The sequence below is a fragment of the Triticum aestivum genome, chromosome 7D (genome assembly GCF_018294505.1).
Source record: "Triticum aestivum cultivar Chinese Spring chromosome 7D, IWGSC CS RefSeq v2.1, whole genome shotgun sequence".
Taxonomy (NCBI): Eukaryota; Viridiplantae; Streptophyta; class Magnoliopsida; order Poales; family Poaceae; genus Triticum; species Triticum aestivum.
In genome coordinates, this window is record NC_057814.1 from 635292323 (window position 1) to 635303441 (window position 11119).

General features: G+C 46.6%; 1 pseudogene; it reads left to right on the forward strand.

The window, feature by feature from the left end:
• Positions 1 to 9689, forward strand: part of LOC123171492 (putative disease resistance protein RGA1) — a 21676-nt pseudogene extending 11987 nt beyond the window's left edge.
• The last annotated feature ends 1430 nt before the right edge of the window (positions 9690 to 11119 follow it).

Below are 11119 nucleotides of genomic sequence, written 5' to 3' on the forward strand. Positions count from 1 at the left end.
TCTTCGATCTTCTCCTCTATTCCTTTTCTTCTCCTCCTCTTTTTATTTCTTCTTCGTTTTCTTATGTTTTATCGGGTCTGTCGTCGTCGATATACCCCTCTCCCGATAACTTCAACACGAGGGGGGGTCGATATACCCCCTCCCCGCCGATAATATTATTTTCCCATGTACGTATGTCGTCATTGTCGATATAACCCCCTCCCGATAACTTCAACACGTGGGGGGGGGTCGATATACCCCCTCCCCGATAACATTATTTTCCCATGTATGTATGTCGTCGTTCTCGATATATATAACTCCCTCCCAGATAACTTCGACATGATGGACGGTCGATATTTATACCCCCTCTCGACCGTGATAACTTATACCACGGGAGCACCCCCCCGGCCCTCTCGCTCGACCAAAACTCTCGAGGACACCCAAACCCTAGAAAAAACGATGTCGGTCTCCTACCCCCTCCCGCCGCGCCCCTACCCTTGAAGCGTTGCCTAGGCCACCCCAAACCCGGAATAAGCTAGGTCTACGTTTGCACTAATATATCCACCTGCTGTCATGTTTGTGTAATAATTGCCATGTTGTAATATTTGCAGAAACAATGGAGCACGGACGAGATGAGCAAGCAGAAGAGGTGTTGGGGGACATAATCTTAGCCGGAGGTGATATCTTGTCGTATCTTAACGACAATGATGGTCTGGAAGAACAGGGTGAAGAAGCAGGCTACGGTGATCCAAGACTGGAGGAGGAAAGACATGATTATGATGGCTCCGGTAACCCAATGCTGGTGCAAGAAGGAGCCCGTGGTGACGGCTCCGGTGACCGAACAGAGTCCGGCCAGGTAAATATATTAGTTAAGCCTGTGCTGACTAGCTAATTGATGCATTCATTGTTTTGGTATGTACACATATTAATTAACACTCGTCTTTCTTCTTTTTTCTAGCCCTCCGGATCGAGCACAACTTCGGTAAAGAGACGAGGCCCAAAGAGAAAGTTGCGCTCGGATGAAAGGTTTGAGATCACAGCAATCGCGCGCGACGGCCAACCGATTGAACCCCTCCGGACAAAGGATGCATTTGCTGCTCAGTGCGGGGTTCTAGTTAGGGACAAGATCCCGATCAGCATCCACCAATGGTATAAGCCTAAGAAGGAAGACCCTGAGGTGTCTTATGTCAATGATATGGAGAAAGATGATCTTTGGACTGAGCTGAAGGCAAATTTCACCGTACCGCCAGAGGAGGATCCGGAGAAGCCAGTTATAGAGCAATTAATCAAGTCTCATGCTCTTAAGAAGATGGCAGACCTATTCAGGAGGTGGAAGAATGAGCTGAAAACGTTTGTCGACAAAGAAGAGACACCAGAATTCATCGGCCGGTATGAGAAGATCAGAGATCACTGGCCCGCATTTGTGGCCCACAAGACATCGGAAAAGAGTAAGAAGATCTCAATGACAAACAAGAAGAATGCTGCGAAGAAGAAGCTTCACCATCGCACAGGGTCAGGTGGCTACCTCAAAGCCCGACCTAAGTGGGCCAAGGCTGAGAATGATCTGCTCGAAAAAGGGATCGAACCATAGACAATGAACTAGACAGACCGTTGCCGGACTTGGTTCTTCGGGGCTGGCGGAACCTTGGACCCTGTATCAGGGAGGTGCGTTTGGACGAACGAGCTTTTGAGAATACCAGTCAAGAAGATTCAGCAATATATCGATAGAGCGCAGGAAGGGACGTTCGTTCCAGACAGAGAGAACGACGAGCTCACAATGGCCCTCGGGAATCCTGAGCACCCTGGACGGACACGAGGCACGCCAGGCTCCGTTCCGTGGAAGGCTAGTTTTCCGGACGCGGGCGGTTACAAAAGCCAGGAGAGGAGGAAAAAAGTGGAGCAGATCCAAATTCAGAAGCTGCACGAAAGGGTTCAAGCGCTAGAGGAACGAGACGGCAACCGACATGCCGAAACTGCCCCCATCTCAGCGGAGAAGCAGCGTGGCTTCCACCGAGCTGCTTCAGCTGGAGCATGCGGCTCCTACTACCTACCCCGTGGATGCTATCACGGAGTCTCAACATTGCCACCTTATGGCGGAATGGCAGAACTTCAAAGTCAAGGCGGCTGTTGGCTCTGTTTTACCTCCTGAACCCGGCGCAACCTACCACTGCCGGCCGATTCTAGAAGGATGTTCTAGGGTGATGGTGGATGAAATAACGGAGGGATTTGAGGAGCTCCAGCTTGACCACCCTACCGGTGAAGGGGAGACTCGGCTGGGTTCTGCTCTGAAGACTCCATGCCTATGGCGGAAGGAGCTCATCAAGCTTCCGAACTGGACGGCTCCGGCGAGTAAGGGCACTCCGGCGAGTGATCAGGGCACTCAGCCTCCTTCTCCGGCGCGTGGCGGCACTCCGCCTCCTTCTCCGCCAGCGCCGGCGCGCCAGAGCAGCCAGCCTCCTCCTTCTCCGCCTTGTCAGCAAGGGCGGAAGAGACCCGCCGCCGCTGCGGCTGCTCCGGCGCGTCGTAGTCCTTCTCCTCCGCCTCGTAAGCAAGGAAAGAAGACAGCCGCAGCCGCTCCGTCTGCTCTGCCGGTGTCTAGCAGTACAGCTGCCAGAGGCGGGAGGCAATACAGATTCAGTCCTTCTCTAAAGACTCCAGAGAAGTTACCATACGAGAGGACCGAGGAAGAAACCAGGAAGATCGTGCGAGCCGAAGTGACAAACTTCTTTGAAGGGGTGAAAGCAAAGAAACATCCACCTCCGGAGGAGAAGGTAGATCCGGTGAAAGCAAAGCGCACTCTGGCTGCCCTGACAAAACCACCAAAGTCTCCGCCGAGAGGCAACTATGAGCGCATTCTTGCAGAGGCATATGCCGAAGCGGAGCGGTCAGGAAGTACTGTCAGTGATAAAAGGTTAAAAGAACGACGAGCTGGGAAAAAAATTGCCCAGCTCGGCGAACAAGCGAACCAATCGTGCCCCCCGCTCAAGCTCAAGGTGTCAAAAGACATCGTCGCTAATGATCCGAGTATGGTGCCCGGTTATAGCAATCTTGGAGATTACCTGCCCGACGATGTACATTATGAAATCATGGAGGTGGACGAACACGAATACCATTACGGGAAGCCTCTCGTCAAAGATGAAAGATCTCTAAGCACGATGATGCGAAGACTACATGATTGGTACATGAAAACCTGCAGAGAGTCTGATGAGATGGATACTTTGACGCTGAGAGTTAAACCGGAGCATGACCTCGTTGGAATTGATCTGCTGAATGTTCCATTTGAGGATTTCTTCCAGTTTTACAATCAAAAGGCCCTCGATAAAACAACGATCACTTGCTACTGTCTTTAAGTAGTACTACTTCTGTCATTAAGTCTCTCTATATAGGTCAGCTCTTTCATTACATGTATTTATACTTATCCTCACTATATTATGCAGATTGAAGATCGCCGAATTGAAGAAAAGACAAATCGGTGATATTGGGTTCATTAACACAAATCTCATAGATGCATATACGGTTGAAAAACATCCCAAAGAAGCCGAGGCCAACTTGCTACAATCGTTGGTATTAAATCAAAACAAAGATATAATACTCTTTCCTTACAACTTCAAGTGAGTGTTACTGTCTTGTGCATATTCGGTTTCCCTTATTAGTCTAGGTTATGGTAATGTAATTGATGACTTATGCATGCACGCGCACCTTCCACTATATTCTCCTAGAGATTAAGCTTGAGGAGGGAGTAGTAACCGTCTTAGACTCGAGACGAAAAGATCCCCAGGACTATGCGAACATGACTCAAATGCTCGAGAAGTAAGTTAAATCGATCATTATCCACCATATCAGCAACTTTTTTCATTTCCTAATATCAAGTAATTGTTTTCTTTGTCTGGCAGGGTTTGGAGAAAATTCACCTCAAAAGCTCCGGGACTGCCGAAGAAGCTGCAATTTAATCACCCGAAAGTAAGTACTATAGTAGCATGTTCCGCGCATCTCCTAGTGATTCAAGCGCTAGTTTCATCAATACCATTTAGCATGCTTGCTTATTAGTTTGATTGACCTCTATTTCTTGTAAAGTGGTTGTGGCAGGAATCCGGGAATAATTACTGTGGATACTACGTCTGCGAGCCCATCCGCTACACGACCTGTGAGCGGGGCTACACTGAAGAACAATATGAAGTGCGTAAGCAATAATATTCACAATTTTATTGTATTATCATCATTTGTGTTGAGTTTCATTTATTCATATATATATGTATTGACCCCCTTCTTCAAATTAGATGTTTCGGAAGCGGGATGAACTCCTAGCACCAGATCGTATGCGAGGAATTCAAGAGGAATTGGCGGCATTCTTCCTTGACCACGTGATCGCTGAAAACGGAGAATACTATGTGGACCCTGTGTTCCTACAATTTAATTAGGAGATTGTATTATAAGAGATAATCATTGTATATATGTAGCCGGTAGTGTCGGATAGATATACGAGAACTTGTTGTTCGACCAATATCTCAGAGAAGGAGAGGTTGGTCGATATCACTTCTCTCTGTATGCATATGTTCATGACGATCTTCTGTTTCCTTCATTTGATTACTAGCTAGCGTGTCTACTCCTCTCCATACGCATATAGTACGTAGCATCGACCAAGCACGGAGATAAGAGAGGACACTTCTCTCTATTAATTAGCTAGCTAACACAATATATGAAACACCTAAATTAACCCCCCAAAACCCCTAAACCACCCCCTTTCAAAAAAAAAACGAAAACCTCAGCTCCTGCCAGCTGCTGATGCGTGGATGCCTATTGGTCCCGGTTGGTGACACCAACCGGGACAAAAGGCCTTGCCTATTGGTCCCGGTTGGTGGCACCAACCGGGACCAAAGGCCCTCCTGCCTGGGCTCCCCGCACCGGCCACGTGGACGGCCTTTAGTCCCGGTTCGTGTAAGAACCGGGACTAAAGGGCTAGGGCATTAGTAACGACCCTTTAGTCCCGGTTCCAGAACCGGGACTAAATGCCCTTATGAACCGGGGTAAAAGCCCCTTTTCCTACTAGTGATGTATCCCTTCTTATTCTTTTAATTCATTCACACCATCCGCTTATGAACCCTTTATTTCTTATTGTAGCATAGGCAATGGTACTAGAACAATTGGTAATCCATCCAGAAGAAAAAGGATGAGAATTGATCATGACTCAACACAAGTCACCACAGATAACACAAACCCTTGGAACAAGGAAGAATTTTCCAGCAGGTTACAAGAGATAATTAGTCAGTTGCAAGGCATCCAAGGGGGTTTGAGAGGGATTCTCGAGATACTTGGCTTAGACTCTGCTGCAACTTTAAGTAACTCTCGGAGTACAACGCATGATCCATGCCGAAGAACATCAAGTCTTGTTCAAAGAAAAATATATGGGAGAGCGGCAGAGAAGAAAATCATCATTAATTTGATAAGAGAACACAAATCAGCTGCCAGTGTCACTGTTTTGCCTATTGTAGGCATTGGAGGAGTTGGGCACACAACTCTCGCTCAACTTGTGTACAATGATCCAGCAGTGGAAAATCAATTTGATCTCAGGATATGGATTTGGGTATCTAATATGTTTGATGAAGTGAGACTCACAAGGGAGATGTTAGATTTTGTGTCTCGGGAGACACATCAAGGGCTTTGCAGCTTTGCCTAGCTTCAGGAGGTCTTGAAGAGTAATATCAAATTAAAGAGGGTCCTACTGGTTTTAGATGATGTCTGGGATGATAGAAATGATAGCCGATGGGACCAGCTATTGGCTCCTTTTACATCTGATGGTGCAAACAACAATTTGATACTCATGACAACTAGAAAACCATCTTTTGCAAAAAGAAGAGGAACAACTGAACCAATTAAATTAAGTGCATTGGGAAAAGATGATTTCTGTTTACTGTTTAAAGTATGTGCATTTGGTGATGAGAACTACAAAGAGGAAGAAAGTCTAAGTTATATCGGAGAACAAATAGTACAAAAGCTAAAAGGAAACCCATTAGCGGCACAGACTGCGGGATCAATATTAAGAGAGCATCTTAGCATTGAACATTGGACTAGAAATCTGAGGAATGAATATTGGAAATCCATGCAGCTCACTAGCGGCATCATGCCTGATTTGAAGCTTTTCTACGACAGGATGCCCTTCCATTTACAACAATGCTTCTCCTATTGTTCTATATACCCGTACAATTATTAGTTCCCCGCCGAGGGGTTAATTCATATGTGGATTTCACAGGGATTTGTGAAGCGTGATCATTCAACTGGGAGTTTGGAGGACATAGGGCGGTCCTATCTAACTGACTTGGTAAACCTGGGTTTCTTTGAACAGGTTGAAGAAATTGAAGAAGTCATCTCTTTGGGTACACAAAAATCCTATGCAATTAATGGTCTTATGCATGATTTTGCGAGGGTTGTTTCAAGAACAGAGTGTGCAACAATAGATGGTATATATTGCAATGAAATATTTCCAACTGTACACCATTTGTCAATACTAACTGATTATGTATATCGTATGGATGACTAGACCGACAACATATCTCGTAGTGAGAAGTTTGAAGAAAAAATACGAATTGCATTTACATTAGTGAAAAACTTGAGGACATTGGTTTTAATTGGGCAGTATGACTCTTTCTTCTTCAAAGTCTTCAAAGAACTATTCCAAAAGGAACATCATTTGCGAGTGCTTCATTTGTCTGCAACATCTGTTGATTCTCACTCCTTCATGTGTAGTTGGGTAAATCATACACATCTCCGATATCTAAAACTTGAGGGCGTTCATGTTGAGCTGGGTTCACCGTCTCAAGTTAAGAGCAAATTTTCCCATCGAATATTACATGGTTGGCTTACCGCTTTGCAGATAATTCATCTAGAGAATTGTGGGCAGGGCTGGATACTTCCATGTCTAGAAAGGTTTCCATTTCTTACAAGGTTGAAGTTGAGCAACATGTGGGAAGTAAGAGAACTATCAGTTCGGTCATTGGAGGAGCTAGTTTTAGTTGAGATGCTAGAGTTGGAGAATTGTGTCTGCACTTCTCCGGGAGATATGAACTCTAGGTTAAGGGTACTGGAGATCCGAGGTTGCCCTGCACTTGAGATGTTTAATTAGCTTGAGAAACATCATAACTTCAAAATGGGGAATAATGCATGGTTGGCCAGTCTTATGAAATTCGTAATCTGCAATTGTCCTCACTTGCAAGTATTGGCTCCTCTTCGTCCGTCAGCCACATTTTCCGAGCTTTTAATCAGCAGAGTTTCAACGTTTCTGACTATGAAATTAGGCCAAACAGTCTTTTGGGTGAGTCTTCTAGTGTCATGAGACTGGATAACAAAATCTTGGCATTCCATAATCTGAGGGACCTCAAACACTTGGAAATAAAAGGCTGCCAGAATCTGTGTCTATTCCACTAATAAGTTTTTCTCATCTGGTATTTCTAGAGAGTTTGAGCATAAAAATCTGCATAAAACTCTTCTCTTCAGACATTCTGTTACCGCACACACATGAAGACGTGATAGCTGCAGATCATAATGCCTTTCCATACCTTGAAAGTCTCAGTATTGGTTCATGTGGAATAATGGGGAAATGGCTATCTATGATGCTTCAACATGCGCTGGCCATGAAGGAATTGGTGATAAAGGACTGTCCAAAGTTGACAAAGTTGACAGATTGAGGCTTCATCATCAGGATATCAAAATGATTTGTCGCCAAGCTCGGCTCAAGACGGATTGTGGTGCGTTCCATTAAACGTCACCTCCTCTCTCAAAAAGATAACGGAAAGTTTCTGTGGAGGCCGAGCTCCACGGGTCCTACTATCCTGCCCGTCCGTGTTTCGTTGAGATCTGTGCATCTGCAGTATCACGTGGCCATACTCTGACCTTGCCAGCGTCATTAGCTCTCTGGCTAACTTGGCAACTAGACAGCTATTGTAGCCGCATGTGAAGGTAGAGAGAGAGAGGAGGACGAACATGGCAGACATTTCTTTCTGTCCATGCATGTCTTTTCTTTACTCAGATTCTGCATGCATGCTCTCTGTCATAGTCTCTCCCACTTGTAGACAAAAGAACCTTTCTTTTAACAGTCCGTGTGAGAGAGAGGAGAAATTGCACGAGATAGAGGCTGTGAGAAAGAAAAAGATTGTTTCCCATGAGATAGAGCGACGACATTCTTGGGAGGAGAGAGACCGTGATGGGAGAGAGAAGCTGTGATTGTAAATTAAGAGAGAGGAGAAAGGTAACCAACTTTTGCATGCAACGTTGAGAATCTTTTTGCATGATGACCCCACTTGTCATGGTGAAGCGGGTCTCCACTCATTGCCGTGCTGCAGTAAAGAAACTGGTGCATGCAACAGTGGTTATCACGGGCCTCACCCTGTCGCTGGTGGACAAAAACATCCATCGGGTCTCGTGTGAGAAGTCAGAAACAAAGGCACATCATGTCATAAACAGTAGCCTTATTAAGCAGTGTCGGGCTGGTGCAGCTGCTAATTTTGGAATCATTGCACACATCCACATGAACCGGCCCTAGATTGGACGGCTATGATATGGGGTACCGTGTAGCCCGTGCTACAAAAAACCTCTCTTAAAAGATAACTATTCTTGATTGCCCTAGTTTAATATTTGATGGGAGCAGGAAAGGCTTCGCTGGATTTACTTTCCTTCAGTATCTAAACATTTGGGGATGCCGCGAGCTGTTCTCATCTGTGGTTCATGAAAGATTGTTCCTTCCGCAATCGCTTGAAGAAATTGCAATTAATGGGTATTCCCAGGAAGCCATGCAGCCCTGCTTTGTGAATAATCATACTTGCCTAAAAAAATAGCAGTATGCTATAGCCAAAGTTTGAATTCTCTAATGTTGCACTCCTGCACGTCTTTGGAAGATTTGACAATTAGACCATGCAGATCGCTCACCACATTACACGGCATGGAATCGCTTGGAACCCTCAGGTCTTTAACATTATGTGAGAACTCAAGTTTGGAACTTCTACAGCTGGAATCCTTTATGCTGCTGGAAGATCTTCATATTGTACAGTGTACTTCGCTCGTCACACTAGTGGGCTTTGCGGTCCCTTGTCAACCTTAGGCATCTCGAAGTACTGAGATTACCTACCTCGTCACTTACAACGGCTGGAGAGAGTTATGAGCTAATAGATGGAGCTTTCCCTAGACTGGAAAGTCTTCATATCCATGACTTGTCTCACCTTACCACGTCACTGTGCAAAGGCCTCACCAGCCTCCAACGACTACAACTATATCGTTTGGAAGAGGCGAGACTAACAGATGATCAAGAGATAGCGCTTCTGCTCCACAGGTCCCTGCAACTTGTCCAATTTTTCAATTGTGAGCACCTCGTAGATCTTCCGGCGGGGCTGCGCAGCCTTACTTCCCTGAACATGTTGTGGACGGGAGCATGTGATCGCATCTCAGAGCTGCCAAAGGAGGGCTTCCCACCTTCGCTGGAGAAACTAGTTATATGGTATTGTCAGCACCTCGTAGATCTTCGTGCGGGGTTGCACAGCCCTCCTTCCCTCAAGACGTTGAAGATCGGATGGTGTCCAGGCATCTCAGAGCTGCCGAAGGAGGGCCTCCCACCATCGCTGGAAGAGCTAGAGATCAACGATTGCAGCAGCAAGCTGTCAGAACAGTGCAGATTGCTAGCAACAAGCAAGCTAAAGGTCAAAATTGATGAGCAGTGTGTGAACTGATTACCTGGTGTCATTCTAAGGTATACTTCTAAGTTGTACCATTTTTTTTTAAACCTCCGCCCTCTGCATCAATCGATGCATACATCCATCTTTATTAATTATTCTACAAAGGACAGACAAGAACATACATCAATCCATCCCAAGTCATCACTCACACCTACAGACTCGATAATATGGAGTGCTCTAACTCCTCATATCTAAAACCGGTGTCATCGCCAATCCATCCACATAACGTATCGGAACCAACATCCAGTGCAGCCTACCTAAAGCGCACACCACATGCACACGTTTTAGGAGCCGCCATCATCATCGGACCAATGATCCATCTTCAGAAGAGAGATCCGCATCATCCTTGCAAATGCGGACATCCGTTGACGCCACCACGGCACCACCGCCCTGTACTCGTCCGTACGTCCAGACACGAAAACTCTGGAAGATCTGTAGTGCGTACCACCTGCCAACCAGGCATGACTCAGCATAGCACCTGTCGGCCAGGCATGACTTGAGAGCTCCACCGAAGCTCCGTGCAAGACGAAGCCGCTCCACCTCCTGCCTCTGTCTTCCAGCGCTGCTCCATAAATGATGCTCCCAAGAGAGAAAACACCGTAGTACCGCCATCGTCCGATCTGGAGGACCAGATCCTAGGGTTTCCCCCGAAGCAGCACGAGTGGGTCGACAATAGTTACACGACGATGCCTTCATCAAGGTATAACGGCGCAAAACGCCGCCATTGCCCGCGAACAGCTCGGTTTTCACTGGCAACTATGTCTCCCCGACTCGTAGCTGGGACTAGATGATGAATCTCGAGATCCGACCACGCAGCCGCAGGCCAACCACCTCTGGCGGAAGAGATGATCACTGGAGGTTCCGCCGACGCTACCACCAAGCCCTCCATGCCGCCGCCGATCCAAAGGCTGATGGCGCTCCGCCACCGCCCGAACAGGGCTTGCCGCCGCGCCCGCAGCCCACACCGCCGCCGCCGCCGCTGCGCCGTAGCCATCGCCGTCGTGCCGATCGGATCAGGCGCGCCTCCATACGAATAGGGGCCTGCACAACCCCAGAGACGCGGGAGAGAGGTGATGTCCTCCGCCACCGCCGTCCGTACCATATACCATGCATGTTCCTTTTCGAGTTAACAGACTAATTGTTCAATTATAAACTGTACTGGAGTTAGTGCCCAGGCTACATATATACTTCTATGTCAGATGTACTCCCCTAGCTATTCAATGACGCATGCATTGGCTTCCCGGTGGTTGCACATCTTGTTTTTCACAAATCATAAGATTAACAATTGGTGCGGAGGAGCAGTTCATCTTCTGCTATGTTCATCTCCGAGTAGTTTTGGATGATAAGAGTTTTGTATTTTACTTCCTGTATGGTGTAGGCAACACACCTTCTTTTCTCCATTTTTGTTGGTTTAAATCAAGAAT